Below are 16,695 nucleotides of genomic sequence, written 5' to 3' on the forward strand. Positions count from 1 at the left end.
ATTACTGGTTCAGCCAAACCAGAGCAGCCCACTTCTGTTCTAGAGTGATAAGGGTCTTCTTGAAGTTTTTTTCTCTGCATTTTTCTCTCAGCCTTGCCTTGATATTGGAGTTAACCCTGGATAAAAACACCCAAGGAACACACTGGAGGGAGGTAAACAGTGAAAGGAAGGCTTAAAGTGTTCACCCACAGGTTTCTGTTGATTTCAAAACCACCTCTAGTTTATGTTTAATCGGGATGAGGCTGAACTTAAACAGCTTCTACTATCTTTTCTAGTCTCACTGTGAGCCCCAGATAGGGGATGAGCAGGAACGTTTCTTAAATTTTTGCACACAACACTTAACAAAACAATTAAGAGACATGCAGCTCCAGTTGAAAATCCTATCTTTCAGTCAAGGACGGTACCATATAATTTGATGGGCTGTGTATCTTGGTCTTAAGTCACCCAATCATAGATACAGTAACAGTTATTAAATTGTAAAGCAGGAATGCAGAAATATCTTGTCCATTAAGTCTATTAAGTCCCTTAATTAGCCTTTGCCAAGTTCCTTTCTCTGCCCCCTCCGCTGGTTCTGTGGAAGTTAATGCTGCCAAGCCTTACAATATCATAGGAATTTCTTGGATAACACATGAATGTCTTCAAACTTCAAACTGATTATTTTATACTGCGTGTAAGTCAGGATTCTTCACATATAAGCTACTTTGTGGGTTGATTCAGTGTTTGAATTTAAAACAAAAGTCACAAATGCCTGCTAAGCCTTATGTTGCCTTTGTAAAAATCATTAGTAGGCTGGTACAAAAACAGGCCGCCATCCTCCCATGGTACCATCTAATTTATATTTTATATTGGGTGAGCATCACACACATTTTTATTTGGATAAATGTTTTGGGGAAGAGTTTCCTATGATCTTAAACAAAAATATTAGATTTGGAGCTATTTTTACTTATTGGTTTATTTTCACTCTTCTCCAGAGATTTTCCAGAAACCAGTGAAACTATTGAGGGGGAAATCAAACACAATGGGGTCTGAGGCACTCGGAGGTAGACACAATGGGGCAGACGAAAATGTGACAGAGGTCATAGACTCACGGCTGTTTAAATCACAGCTGTTTATAGGAGCACTCTTGGGAGTTACTAAGTAGAAAACGGGGGTGGTTTTCTTTGTTTTTGAGGTGAAAAATGAAACTATGTCTTGTTTTGCTCCTTTTTGTTTACTTGCAACTAGTTTTAGAGCTAATTGACTAATCTCTCCGGTGCAGCTAAAAATTAACTAATGAAACTCATTCTTTCAGTGCTGATAGATGATGGAAAGATAGATGATAGATAGATAGATAGATAGATAGATAGATAGATAGATAGATAGATAGATAGATAGATAGATAGATAGATAATTGACAGACAGACAGACAGAGGATAGTGTTTAAAACAGAAATTATATGCAATATTACTAGTGAAATGCCTACCAAATGAATGGAGCTGCTGTGTAAAATGATATTACCAGTATATGACTCATTACTTACCATTTCTATCCAGACCTGCACTCCGAGTTTGAGGCTTGCATGCAGATAGAGCCGAAATTGGAATAGGGATTGATGGAATGTTGGTTTCACTAAAATATTACTTTCTCTCTCCCTAGCTTCTGCAGGGAGTCAATCATTCTGGGCTCCTCCCAATACAAGAAGAACAGTTCCCAGTTGTGTCTGTTCTTCTAACTCCCGGCCATATGTTAGCGGTATTCCACATGCAGGAAAGAAAAGTATTGCAGTTAAGGAGATCAGACAGACAGTTGCAAAGCAATACGATCTTTATTTATAGGTTTTTTTTTGTTTTTTGCATGACAGTATTTTAATGAGAAAATACCAGATATAGGGATGTTCTGTACATATAGTTTGTAGACTGCCTTCTGCCTAGAAATGCTGGTGATCTGATTAATTAATGGATGGGATTAATAATGTACATCGAAGGTGGTATTCAGCAGGTTCTGACCAGTTCTGAAGAACCAGTAGCAGAAATTTTGAGTAGTTCAGAGAACCAGTAAATACCAGCTCTGACTGGCCCCACCCACATCTATTCCCTGCCTCCCAAGCCCCAGCTGATGGGGATTTTGCAGTAACCTTCCCCTGGAGTGGGGAGGGAATGGAGTTTTTACAGTATCCTTCCCCTGCCATGCCCACCAAGGCACACCACTGCCACCAAGCCACACCCACGGAACCGGTAGTAAAAAATTTTTGAATCTCACCACTGATGTATATGTAGAGGTATAGGATCTCACTATAATTCCTACTCATGGCCACATTCACAGACATGCATTCAAATAGACACATAGGCTACATTCATATAACATAATTGGCAGAGCCAGTTAAGGCTCCAGCATACAGGTAATCCTTCACTTGCAATAGTTTATTTAGTGACAATTCAAAGTTACGATGGCACTGAAAAAAGTGATTTATGATTGTTGCAGCATCCCCATGTGATCAAAATTCAGACACTTGGCAATTAACTCATATTTATGATGGAAGCAGTATTTCGGGGTCATGTGACCACCTTTTGTGATCTTCTGAAAAGCAAAGGCAATGAGGAACCCAAATTCACTTCACATCCATGTTACTAACTTAATAACTTCAGTGATTGACTTAACAACTGTAGCAAGAAAAGTCATGAAATGGGACAAAATTCAGTTAACAAATGTCTTACTTAACAACCGAACTTTGGGGCTTAATTGTGGTCGTACATTGAGGACTCCCTGTATAAGGAACTCTCTAATTATGGCAATACAGGGTAAGATGGACAGTTTTAATCGAAATGTTATTGGGGTAATTGTGAGTACTCTCTCTTCTCTGAGTTACATGATCCTAAGATTCATGGCCAATTCTTTAAAGCAATGTTTTTTTTCATTTTTAGCAACTTTAAGGCATGTGGACTTCAACTCCAGAATACCCCAGCATGTTGAATGAGAAATTCTGGGAATTGAAGCCCAGGCATCTTAAAATCTAAAATATTCAAAGCATTGCAAAAAGTACAGTATTAATGAGATCACATACTGTAGCTATGTTTACAGGACATAGGTGCATTGCACTCAGTAATGCTTTTTGTGATGGCTGGAACTGTTGTAGGTTTAGTCACTGAATAAGTAGTTGTTAAGTGCTGTATTATAAATGCAGACAATGTTGCACGGCTACCATTTCAACTGCTGGAGTGAGGAGGGGGTGGGGAAGAATAGCTACCCTGTTTCTGCTTGTTTTCCTCATTCTCTGACTCATTCTGTGCCATCATTTCCTGGACCTTATGAAGGCTTAAGTGGAATTCTGGATTGTGTAGTCTAACACTTCTAAAAAAAACATTCAGTTGGGAAAGGCTGCTTTGTACTTCTGTATCACAAACAATAGTAAAATGTGAAAGTCTTGTAAATATTTTACTCAAAAGAACAGGAGACAGTTCTTTAATTATCCTTATGCTCCAGCAGGGAGCATCATTGATGCTCCTGAAAAATATACCACCACCAAAATAAGATAAAGTATGCAAAGCATGGCTTCTGGAATTCCTTCCAGGCCCTTTTACCAGAAATAGCCAGCGGAGGCATCTTTATTTTATTTTTGAGTTATCTTTAGGTGTGGGCGTGTTTCTGCTCTACATTGCAACTATATGTGTTTGTGGGTATATGTGCACAGAGGATTGCAGGTGGTCTGGGTACATTCCAGACTGGGCCACTTGACTAAGAAAGGGAGAGTTCTTTTTCCTGAAGTATTTTTCTTCACAGCTACAAGCTGGATCAAGTCAAAAATTTTGGAACCCCAAATTTCTTTTGTTGACTGTTTCCAACACACCAAATTCGACCCTGTTCTGTTTTTGGAGAGTTATCCTGTTTATGAATTGACTAATGGAGCTATAGGCATCCCACACCGCTTTCTTTCCAACTTGCTACTGAGTTGGAAATAATGGAAGAAGCCACGTAGATAACACAAATAGCACATGGAATATCCCACTCCAAGTACCCCACACCACCACTCAGTTTAGCCAATCTAATTAATCTAATGCTCAGAGAAGGTCTTTGCTGGGTTAAGAGGAAAGGAGAGAAAAGGAAAGGGCAGACTTACAAGTTGCTATTCCAGAGAATAATTTATTACTTCGGGGTTTTTTTTGTGTAAAGCATCATCAGAGTTACTCTTGCTGCTCTCCATAAACCCAGAATAAATGTTTGTTTAAATGTAGCCCAGTAATAAGAACAAAGGCAAGGGCAAGCTGCCCTTCCCCTTGTGACCCTTCTTGGAGTGCTGGGAATTTGCCTGCAGCCAGACCCATTCAAGCAGGAGGGAAGGAGGGAGTCAGTGCAGGGGCCTCTCTCAGTGAAAGGGGCCTCCAAGAAGGGAATGGAGCTTTCTCTCTTTTCTCTCTTTTCTGATGAGGGTTTCTTGCTCGCCTCCAAGGTGGTATGTGTATTGCAAAAAATGATCCTGTGGGATAAGTTAGGCTGAGAAAACAGACTGTCGGCCCAGCAAAACTTATTAGGTAGCTCTCGACTTACGACCACAATTGAGCCCAACATTTCTGTTGCTAAGCGAAATAGTTGTTAAGTGAATCGCTGCAGTTGTTAAATTAGTAACACAGTTGTGGAATGAAATTAAGCTTCCCCCGTGACTTTGCCTTGTCAGAAGATTGCAAAAGGTGATCACATGACCCTGGGACACTGTAACCGTCATAAATATGAGTCAGTAGCCATGATTTGATCACGTAACCATGGGGATGCTGCAATGGTCGTAAGTGTGGAAAAAATGGTCACAAGTCACCTTTTTCAGTGCTTATGAATGGTCACTAAATAAATTATTGTAAGTCGAGGACTACCTGTACATGTAAACTACCTGGTATGTAAAATGTGTGTCATGCAGCTACTTTTCACCTTTCATTTCCTCCAAGGCAGGGCTTCTCCCTCTTGGCCAGATTAAGTAATGTGCGAATTTGAAACAGCCAACACTTTTGCTGGGGAATTCTGGGAGTTGAAGTTCACATATCTTTAATTGGCCAAGGTGGAGGAACACTGCTCTAATGCAGTGGTTCCCAAACTTGGCAACTTTAAGACTTGTGGACTTCAACTCCCAGAATTCTCCAGCAGAGCAGGCTGGAGAATTCTGGGAGTTGAAGTCCACAAGTCTTAAAGTTGCCAAGTTTGAGAACCACTGCTCTAATGTAAGTACATCTTTCTAGATGAGGAGCTGCTAGCAAGCTCTGCTTATAAAACATCCACTGCCCCCACTGTCACCTGCATGAGCTCAGCTCTTTTTCAAAAAACGATTACTGGCACAAGTGGGTTTCCTACTTTTTTAAAATAATTCTTGGCCTGTGCCAGGACGCTGTTGGAATGTTTATAAACAAAGAGGCTGGCGGGAAAGAGGATGCTTTCCTTTGAAGTGGCCCTGATTTGGATCAGGCTATTGTGTATTTGTGTGACAGAACGGGGAAACATAAAAGCCAGAAGGGCAGTGGCACAATGCTTATTTTATGTATTGTATAGTTGGCCCCGGTGGGGATTTAAGTCTAAGTAGTCACTCCAGTCCTAATTCAAAAGGCCAACTGTTGTGCCACCTTGCCTTAATACACACTGATATAATGAAGTTAATGTTTTAAGGAGTTTTATTAATTAATGTTTTGTCAGGAAAACTGTATATCATAACAGCAGCAAATAATTTAAAAATGGTGTGGATTGGGGTATATTGCTGTGATAACTACATACATTTCCCCTCTATAACTCATGTCCTTATCACCAGCTCCCAACCCCCAAATAGGCTACTTTGGCAATATGTACCTGCTCAAAAACTGTAATTCTTATTATAACTTGGGGTCTGCCTATGTTCTAATGGGCGAAACCTATTGTAAGAGGAGTAACACCCACTTTGCAGATGCCTTATTTGCTATGTAAATGCTATGATACAATTCTGAATGTTGTCTTTGATCTTTAAAACCTTTAATAGCTCAAGTCCTTGGCATCTGTGGGATTGCTTTCTTCAGATAGAGGTAACCCATCCTCTACCTGAAGAAGGCTCAGCTCAGATAGGGCTGTGACCTCTTCCCAGTCCATGTGGGATGAGTCCAATGGGGCTGTGTGACAGTGTTTTCAATGATGGCAATAGCAACAGCACTTAGACTTATATACCATTTCATATTCCTTTACAGCCCTCTCTAAGCAGTTTACAGGGTCAGCATATCGCCCCCAACAATCTGGGTCCTACTTTTACCAACCTCGGAAGAATGGAAAGCTGAGTCAACCTTGAGCTGGTCATGATCGAACTGCTGGGGGTCGGCAGAATTAGCCTGCAATACTGCATTCTAACCACTGCGCCATCACGGTATGAATGCCCCCTGCTATATGGAATAGCCTTCCCTTGAAGTAAGATTGGGGATATTTCTGATGATTGTCAACAAGGCTTCTGAAAGTTGATAACACCTCATGCTGGTTAATATTATCAATAATGGAATTATTATACATTATTTTCTATTGTTTTTGTGCTTTTAGCTTGAATTCTTTTTTTTTTTTAAAGTTGTAAATCACCAAGAGTCTTTCAGATTCTGGCAATATATGCATAGGTATATCAAAGCATTTTATATAAGATATTCAGGTAAATTATACGATATACTAAGATGTAGAATATTTACTGAGCAGTGACCTATTTTGGTTACCCTAAGAGGGAGACAAGCCTTGCTCTTGTTGAAGAATATATAATGTTGCCTCAGAAATATCCTATTACCTGATGCTGCAATACAATCCTAATTAAATTTCATGTTCCCTTTAGTCCAAAATATATCATTTTTGCTCAGTGCCGAATCACACATGCTTATTCGGGATTCAAGCAGAGATATCCCCTTTTCCTTAATTCAAGTTGGAAGCAATTGTGGACATTTTGTCCTTTTATGCACATGTGAGAAATTCTACCAGGTTTTCTTTTTTTTCTTTTGGAATATGATTGTGCACTCATGTGAACATGGTTAAGTCTTTTCTGTTTCAAATAACTGTGCACAGCCAAACGCTGATGATTTCCTGTCCTCCCCAAGAATTGGGTTGCTTTCTACTGATGCCAGCCGCATTCTTCTGCCCATCCTCTCTGGCACTTAAGAGCCATTATTTGCTTCTATTTTGTGACAGGTGGCTATCATATATTGGATCCTCCTGCTCAACCACTCCAAATTCAGAGCCAAGTATTATTTGGATTTGCCTTTGGGGATCTGTAATATGGCAGCCAATTCCTGCACACTAGAAATGAACGTCAATTCAGCTCCCCTAATTAGCACTAAAGGACTGAGGGTTTTTTACTATTAGACAAGAAATGAACTGGAGAATTTAAGCCTTTACCTCAAGCTAAACATGAAACACAGGAGTGAACAAAATAGTTTTCTTCCTCTTGAAGGAAAGAATGGAACTGCTCATGGCAAGATAGAACTTGAAGGGGGTTAATCCAGGAGACAGTTATTCAAACAGAACTGGGTAACGTTTTTATCATTTTAATAGCTTGTATGCAAATGTACTGAAATGCTTCTCATGGTGATTTACAAATGCCCCCTTGATTGAACAATGTCAGTGCCCTATTACTAGGGGCAAAGGGAAACAAATTTTGGTCATAGTATACTCTTTGGTTGTCAATGCCAAAGTCCATTGAGGGGGGGGGCATCAAGAATGTTATGTATTTATTTAAATTTAAAATCTGCAAAATGTTAATTTCCAAAGTAGGAAATCAATTAATTAAAATATCTAAGTAATATCAGGAAATTCAACTCCAATCATCAACTCACTCTGCGGGTCACACGCTCGACCTCGTATTTCTTTCGGAGCAGTGGATTTGTGATCTTGGTCTGAGGGGTAATGAGATCATACCCCTGTCGTGGTCAGACCACTGCCTACTGAGGCTTGACTTCCGAAGACCAAACCCCCACTGTAGGGAGGAGGAACCGACTAAGTGGTTCCGCCCCAGGCAACTTATGGACCCTTTGAGGTTCCAGACGGAGCTTGGGGTTATTCCTGATACTCTCGCCCACAGTCCGGTAGAGACTCTGGTTGCTGCCTGGCATTCGGCAGCATCGGAGACCCTCGACCGGATTGCGCCACTACGGCCCCTCCGAGGCGGCGGATCCCGGAGGCCTCCTTGGTTCACCGAGGAGCTCCGGGAGAGGAAGCGCCGGAGGAGACGCCTAGAGCACCAGTGGAGGTCCGATAAATCCGAATCGAACCGAGCACTCTTAACAACCTGCACCAAGGATTACATCAGGGCACTTAGGGCAGCAAAGAGATCTTATATTGCCACCTTGGTTGCGTCCGCCGAGTCCCGTCCAGCCGCCCTGTTTAGGATAACCCGTTCCCTCTTAAATAAGAGGGATACGGGGGACCCCCTGCAGGGTAGGGCTGAAGACTATGCCCAGTTCTTGGCGGACAAAGTTGCTCGGTTTCGGTCGGATTTGGACTCCACCTTTGCAGAGCCAGCCGAGACACGAGAGGACAATTTGGTAGACCATCGCTGGGTTGAGTTTCAGGATGTTACCCCCGGGGACGTGGACAAGGCCATGAGGGCTGTGAGTGCCTCCACCTGTGTACTGGACCCGTGTCCCTCCTGGCTGGTTGCTAACAGCAGGGAGGTGACACGGGGCTGGATCCAAGCGGTTATTACCGCCTCGCTTCGGGAGGGGCACTTCCCCGCTGCACTTAAAACGGCGGTGGTGAGACCCCTCCTGAAGAAACCATCTTTGGATCCAGCCGTACTTAACAACTATCGTCCAGTCTCCAACCTCCCCTTTATTGGGAAGGTTGTTGAGAAGGTGGTGGCCTACCAGCTCCAGCGGTCCTTGGAGGAAGCCGACTACCTGGACCCCTTCCAGTCCGGCTTCAGACCTGGTTACAGCACAGAAACCGCTTTGGTCGCATTGACCGATGATCTCTGGAGAGCCAGGGATGGAGGCCACGCCTCCATCTTGGTTCTCCTTGACCTCTCGGCGGCTTTCGATACCATCGACCATGGTATCCTTCTGCGACGACTGCGGGAGGTGGGGGTGGGAGGCACTGTTTTGCAGTGGTTCTCCTCCTACCTCTCGGACAGGTCGCAGTCGGTGTTGGTCGGGGGACAGAGATCGACCATGAGGCCCCTAACATATGGGGTGCCACAGGGGTCGGTCCTGTCCCCCGTACTATTTAATATCTACATGAAACCGCTGGGCGAGATCATTCGGAGGCACGGGATAAGATACCACCAATATGCGGACGATACGCAGCTGTATCTGTCCGCCCCGTGCCAACTCAATGAAGCGGTGGACGTGATGAACCAGGGACTTGAAGCTGTTAGGGACTGGATGAGGGCTAACAAGCTTGTACTCAACCCAGAAAAGACCGAGTGGCTGTTGTGTTTCCCTCCCAAAAATTTGGTTGGTGTTCCATCGCTCAGGCTGGGGGGCCAAATTTTACACCCCTCAGACAGGGTTCGCAACTTGGGAGTCCTCCTGGATCCGCAGCTGACCTTTGATTACCATCTGTCGGCTGTGACCAGGGGGGCATTTGCCCAGGTTCGCCTGGTGCGCCAGTTGCGACCCTACCTGAACCGGGAGGCTCTCACAACAGTCACTCGCGCCCTCGTGACCTCTAGACTGGAATACTGCAATGTGCTCTACATGGGGCTGCCCTTGAAGAGCATCCGGCGGCTTCAGCTAGTCCAGAATGCGGCCGCGCGAGTGATTGTGGGTGCACCTCGGTTCGCCCACATAACACCTATCCTCCGCGAGCTGCACTGGCTACCTGTTGATCTCCGTGTGCGCTTCAAGGTGCTTCTTACTACCTACAAAGCCCTTCATGGTAGTGGATCTGCGTACTTGGGAGACCGCCTCCTGCCAATCACCTCCTCTCGACCCATAAGATCTCACAGATTGGGCCTCCTCCGAGTGCCATCTGCCAGCCAGTGCCGGCTGGCAACTACGCGGAGGAGAGCCTTTTCAGTAGCAGCTCCGACCCTCTGGAACGATCTCCCCGTGGAGATTCGTACCCTCACCACCCTTCAGACCTTCCGCACAGCCCTCAAGATCTGGCTATCCCGTCAGGCCTGGGGGTAAGACCATAGTCCGCCCCCACCCGAATGTTGTATGAATGTTGCTTGGTTTTAATTATATATTGTGTTTTTATGTTATTGTATGTCCTCCCCTCCCATACAAGTTGTTAGCCGCCCTGAGTCCCCTCAGGGAAAAGGGCGGCCTATAAATAAACTCAACTGAAACTGAACTGAAACTACTGTCTACCAACTACTACAGAAAGTTGTGGCCTTTCCTGGATCCATAGTCCCTACACTCAGTCATTCAAGCCCTAGTCATCACACATTTGGACTATTGCAGTGATGGCTAACTTTTTTATCCTCACGTGCCAAAAGCGTCTATGTGCGTGCCAACCCCATAATGCAATGCACGTGCGACACAACCACCGCTGCACATATGCGCATGACCTCCCCATGCTCCCCATGACCACCACTTCATGGCCCATTTTGGTCCTAGCAAGCCTCCCAGAAGCCTCCTGGGACCAAAAATGGAGCAGGAAGGGCAGCGCTCCCCCTCCGCACTCCTCCCCAGGCTCTCCCCGTGCATGCATGTGTGTCTCCTGCATGCATGGCAGAGACCCGAAAATCAGCTGGCCAGCAGGAGGTGCACATGCATACACGATGGAGCTGAGCCAGGCGGTGGCTCATGTGCTCTCAGAGAGGGCTCTGCGTGCCACCTGTGGCACATGTGTCATAGGTTCGCTATCACGGGACTATTGCAACACACTCTACATGGGGCTATCTTTGAAGAGCATTTGGAAACTACAACTGGTGCAGAGCAAAGTTACACCAGCAGCTTTTAGGTTTCGAGAGTGGCCCATGAAACACCGCTGCTCTGTGAGCTTTACTGGCTGCCATTTTGCCTCTGGGTGCAATTCAAGATGTGATAATTATCGCACTTCGTGTCCTGGATCCAAGATTAGTGGAGGGACTGTCTCATCCCAAAGAGATTGGCCTACCCCATCCAGCTGGCAGAGTCAGCATGCTGTGGGCCTCATTGGCCAGGGTGTTCTGGCTGGCAGGATCCAGGAGAAGAGCCTTCTCTGCTCCTGCCCTTTGGAACATCTCAAAGCCACCTGGAGTGAGCTTGGCTCCAATCCTCCTGACCTTCTACAAGAGCTTAAAGACTTTGCCCTCCAGTTAGCTTGGGGAGCTTTGCATTGGAGGTGGTTGATAGGGTAATAATAGATCCCACCTCCCCCTCCCCCCTCCTACTCCCTCCCTCCCCATCTTTTAGTTACGGTTGAGAATTTGAATTTTTATAGTATTTTATTCATATTGCATACAGGTTTTGCATTGTTTTATTCTTTTTAACCATTGTAAGCCACCCAGAATCAAAGACGTATGATGGGCAGCCAATACATTTAATAAATAAATATAAATACTGCCTACCCTTTCCTAGACCTCATTATGGTTTTCTTACACTCTGGAGATTTTACATTTCAATTAAAGATTTCTGCAAAAGCTGTGACCGATAAAGAATAGTTATTTTTAAATAAGTGTTGAGGAGTTTTTTTTAATGTTGGAGTTCAATAAGTGCTAGCTAGTGGCACGAGAAGCACTATGATGTTTGTGGACAATTCAAAAATACTGCATAAAACAGTTACCGTATATACTCGAGTATAGGCCGACCCGAATATAAGCCGAGGCACCTAATTTTACCACAAAAAACTGGAAAAGTTATTGACTCGAGTATAAGCCTAGGGTGGGAAATGCAGCAGCTACCGGTAAATTTCAAAAATAAAAATAGATACCAATAATGTTTTTGAATATTTATTTCAAAGAAAAACAGTAAACTAGCGGTGTATTCAATGAAATACTTCACTCACCTCATGATGCTGATGTCCCGCTGTGATGATGATGTCCCGTGCAGCCGCGGGAGCGATGTCCCGCCTCCTATGACACACGGCACAGTGATTCCTATCATTGGATCACTGTACCAGAGGAGGTGGGACATCGCTATGTGGCTGCTTGCCATAACAAGGAGGAGGTGGGACATCGTTGCAGAGCGGCAGGAGGGGGAGGAAGGGGAATCGTAAGACAGCCCTGCATTACATTAGAACGTGAGGAGGGGGGATGGTGCGGTGCGCGCTGCGCGGCAAACTGACACAGAGGGAGGGGAAACTCACAGGGGCACTGGGCCATTCACGAGTGTCACCCAGCGGCATGGCCCCGCCCCTTTTTCTCCTCCATTTCGGGCAAATTTTTCACTGACTCGAGTATAAGCCGAGGCGGCTTTTTTCAGCCCAAAAAGTGGGCTGAAAAACTAGGCTTATACTCGAGTATATACAGTACCTCTTAATGTATGAATTACTGACGGAGTAAATTTAGCATTGTGTTTCTGCAAGTAGATGGTTGGCTTTTTCAGCACTGCTTAAACATCTGTGAGGTTCAGATTATCCAAATGAATGCTTATGCAGACAGTCCTTGATTTACAACCTTATGATTTAGTGACCATTCAAAGTTACAATGGCATTAAACGTGACTTACAATCAATCCTTGCCTTTATGTCAGTTCCAACATCTCAGGATCACATGGTCCCCATGTGCGACCTCTCCAGCTGGCTTCTGACAAGCAAAATCATTCGTGGAAGGCAGATTTTCTTAACGACCATGTGATTCACTTAACAACTGCAGTGATTCATTTAGTAACCAACACAAAAAGGCTGTAAAAATGGGCATGACTCACTTAACAACCATCTTGCTTAGCTATGGAAATTCTGGTCCCAGTTGCGATTGTAAGTCGAGGACTACCAGTATTGCTTAAAATAACTTATTTAGAATGCTTTATTGAATTAATATAAAATCCTTCGGTCTTTTTACACCAATACATTATTTTAATGTTGTTTTTAACTTCTCGTTATAGTGCATATTGCTGTGTAGCAATTGTCTCAAATACAGTGGCAAACAGTATAAGATAGGCACCCACAAATATCTACTTCATTATATAAATACGATTATACCGAATAAATGAAAAGTAGCTGAATCTGCAGAGAGCTTAGCTTTTCTGTGTTAAGGAAGGAGGATTTTAAAGACTGGCAGTATCTCTTTATGATAAATTTAGAGAACAGATTAGCAATCCTAGAGTTTTAACAGTACAACAGAGTTGCTCCTGCTGTTAACAAATCCAGAAGAAACTCTCTTGCTCTTGTTTAAATATAGCTTTATAATAGGAACAAACACAAGGGCAAGCTACCCTTCCCCTCCTGACCTCTCCTGATGAAGTGCTGGGGACTGCCCTCAGCCAGGCTCATTCAGGCAGGCGGGTGGGTGGGAGGGATCGCAGGGGCCTTTCTTGGTGGAAAGGGGCTTTGAGCTGGGCACACTGTGCTGAAAAGTTGTTTTTCCTCTTTAGAAGTTCTTGCAAATTTCAATCCTACCTTTCCATTACTATCAAAACCTGCACTTTCTGCAGCTGCACAGACGTTATAGCGAACTGTGCTTTATAAGCCATCAGTCCCTCACCACATAGGCGAAAACAAAATAGAACTTATGCTTTGTATTTAAAAATAGATCTTATTAGCATAAAAAGAAAACACAGCACAAAGAAGGTAAAAGGCATGGATTCTGCTTAATTGTTCTTGGATTGTTATACATCTATAATTCAGGGGTGTCAAACTGGTGGCCCCCAGGCCAGATGTGTCACACATAGGCCATACCCACCCCAGCTCCATGAGCCACGAAGGGAAAAAACATCGCGAAATATCACATGACAATGTAACGCAACAAGTTTGACACCCATGATTTTATATCAAGGATTCCACGACAGTAAAGTGGGTTGGTTATCTTGACTATTTGTTTGGATAACAAATGTGTTAAATTATATAGTAGTTATTAGTTATACTGCCACAAAGATATAAGAAAATCCTCTTCAAGTCAACTGTAACTTCTGGTAGGTGGTCTCTGTTGTTTTCTTGGAACAATATGAAACTGGTTGCTATTGCCTTCCTTCAGGATGTTATTTACTTATTTGAACTGTCCTTGTTTAACTTTAGCCAAGGTCAGTGAAATGCTGCCATTTAGTTGGAGCAAGAAACTAACTAGGATAAAAGTAGCAACTTTTTATTATAATCTTTTAGGAAAGTATGGTCATGTAGTGATGTTCCATAAAAGTAGAATTGGAATCATATTCATTTTAAATTTGGGATATGATTGGGTTTGAAAATAAAATAAAATTAGAAGATTTATATTATTATTTTTTTAAAAATAAAAAATATCTAATACATAATTCAATCAGCAATTGAGGGATGCTAAGAAAGTGACTGATGGTGTATGCAAGCCATATGTAATTCTAAGAAGCTCTTTAATGGAATAACCAAAGACCCATCAATTTTGAAATTCCTGTATTGGAACTTTTCCTTTGCTTCTCCTTCACACCAAAGCATTTTCACACTGTGTAGTTCTTGGAGAGGGTGTGTACTCCTTTCAGGTTGCTGTTGTGGATCCTTCGGCTATGCACTGACTTGATCCTTAAATTGATCCTATGCCAAACATTATGAAGGATCCCAGGCCAAGAGCTTGTGAAGATATAATTCATAACACTTTCCTGGAAATCATGTGGCTTAACTCACTTGTTTCTGTGATGAAGTGGTAGCCAATAATTATTTCATATGGCAAACTTAAATACTGTCTGCACTTAAGAATTTTAAGAGGGACATTTTGAGGTTTTTGGGTGGATGCTGAAAAGAGACCAGTTCTACTCACATTTATCATTTTATTTATTTGAAAATTATAATCTGCTTTTCAGTCCAGAAGAATTGGAAAACAACAATGAGGGTAGAAACTTAAACTTTAAAAACTTTGGCTAGTTGCAAATTTAAGCATACTTATGTAGACTCAAAGAAATGACTGGGCCAAGGCCAGTATGAGTAATTTGCACATAGGTCTTAATGAATTAAGGCCTAAATTTGGCCTAGGTTATTTTAAGTATGATTAAATGTGGTTCAGCTTAATGCTAGTAATTCCAATGGTGGAATCCACAAATTTCTCATCACTATAAAAAGTGCAGCAGTTACAATGCCTATAACATGAAATAAATGTTTACCTTTTTCCCCAAAAAATATATCAGTGCCTCCAGAGCTATTACTCTTGCATAAATGTGAACCCACAACCAAAAATGCTTTGTTAAAGGTTGTAGACTGGCATCTAGCTAAGTTGATCCTTTAATAGATATATGTAGTTAGAAGTATCTGCATGTCAGCAGATCCTCCTTTGGGTATCAGATTCAGGATCTACAAGTCTCATATTCAGGATCTCACTTTTAGCTGGAATTGAAATCCACATATCTTAAAATTGCCAAGTTTGAGAAACACTGGTTGAAATTGTTTTTTGCCTGCACAGTAGAGAGAGGTCTATTTATTGGTACCATAGCATCTGGAATGTAATGAGAGCTCCTGGATTGTATAAACAGTTACTGCTGCTGTTTCCTTAGCACCTGTGGGATATGAGTTGCTCTGGGCTTGGAAAGACAGCTCCACTCTGCACCACAGCTGTTGTGACTGTTGTAGCTAACTGTAGCAGTGCTGGGTCATGAAATCACTCTTGACAGGGCTTAATGGAATACAAATGCTGTTATTACAACTGTCCAAAGAATAGATGGTTGTATATATGGCCCTCATCAGGAGGGGCTGCCCTATTACATTGCACCTCAGCTAAAGTGTTTTATGATACTCTTTAAGGAGCCACGGGCAGCTTAGATGGAACACAGCACAGTGTATAATCAAGCTTTCCTCTGAAATTCAAGTATGCTAAGATGATTTTGCATAGGTTTTTTTGCCTTTTTAAGTGAGGAAAGTTAAATGAACCCCCTCTGAATATGATTCCTTCTGTCTGCTTCTCACTAGGTCTAAAGTCTACAGCAAAAAAAGAGAATTGAATCAGGATATGTAATTTACAAGTTACACTGGTAATGATCATCCTTCCTCCTCCTATATCCAATTTGGAATTAATGGGGGTGGGGAATGTGCTAATTTAGCTAACATCTAAAACTGATCAAGTGATTACAGAGATCACTGGATGAATCCTGAATTGGATGGGCTGGCCTGACCCTCTTTATAGGGAGCATGATACCATGAATGGTAACATGTTCCATAATGCCTTGTACAACTTCAAGCAACTCATGCAAAAATTAAAGCTAATATGAAGAGGGAGAGTCCATTGGAGGGAGGCTTTTTGGTGCCTTATCAACATTATTATTGAGAAGATGAGTTCCATGACTAGGTCAGATATTGTCTCCTTTTCAAAATGTCACTGTAGTGTCAGACCATGGAAATCCAATTTCTACAAATGGTCTTGGTGGATCCAGCCCTGATTTCTCTGAGATGATCTTAGGTTTAGGAGTCTTATTAATTTGAAATGTCTTAAAAAGTAGAACCTGTCAAGTCCAATGTTGACCCAATGGATTTTCCCCCCAAGACTGTTCCAGCTAAATAGGATGTTGTCCACATATTTGCATATTACATTACCTGTAAAAGTCTCATGCATAAACACCCTCCATTTACTTTTAATTACTGGTAGACAGCTGATCCAGAGTGCATGCTCAATACCAAGCACATTTTAAGTTTGGTTATGAATTCTATGCAGAAATAGCCATTTTCCCCTTCAGATGTGCTGAAATAACTTTGCATCATTATAAATTATCTTTTTGAGTTA

This window comes from Thamnophis elegans, chromosome 4 (genome assembly GCF_009769535.1).
Source record: "Thamnophis elegans isolate rThaEle1 chromosome 4, rThaEle1.pri, whole genome shotgun sequence".
Lineage (NCBI taxonomy): Eukaryota > Metazoa > Chordata > Lepidosauria > Squamata > Colubridae > Thamnophis > Thamnophis elegans.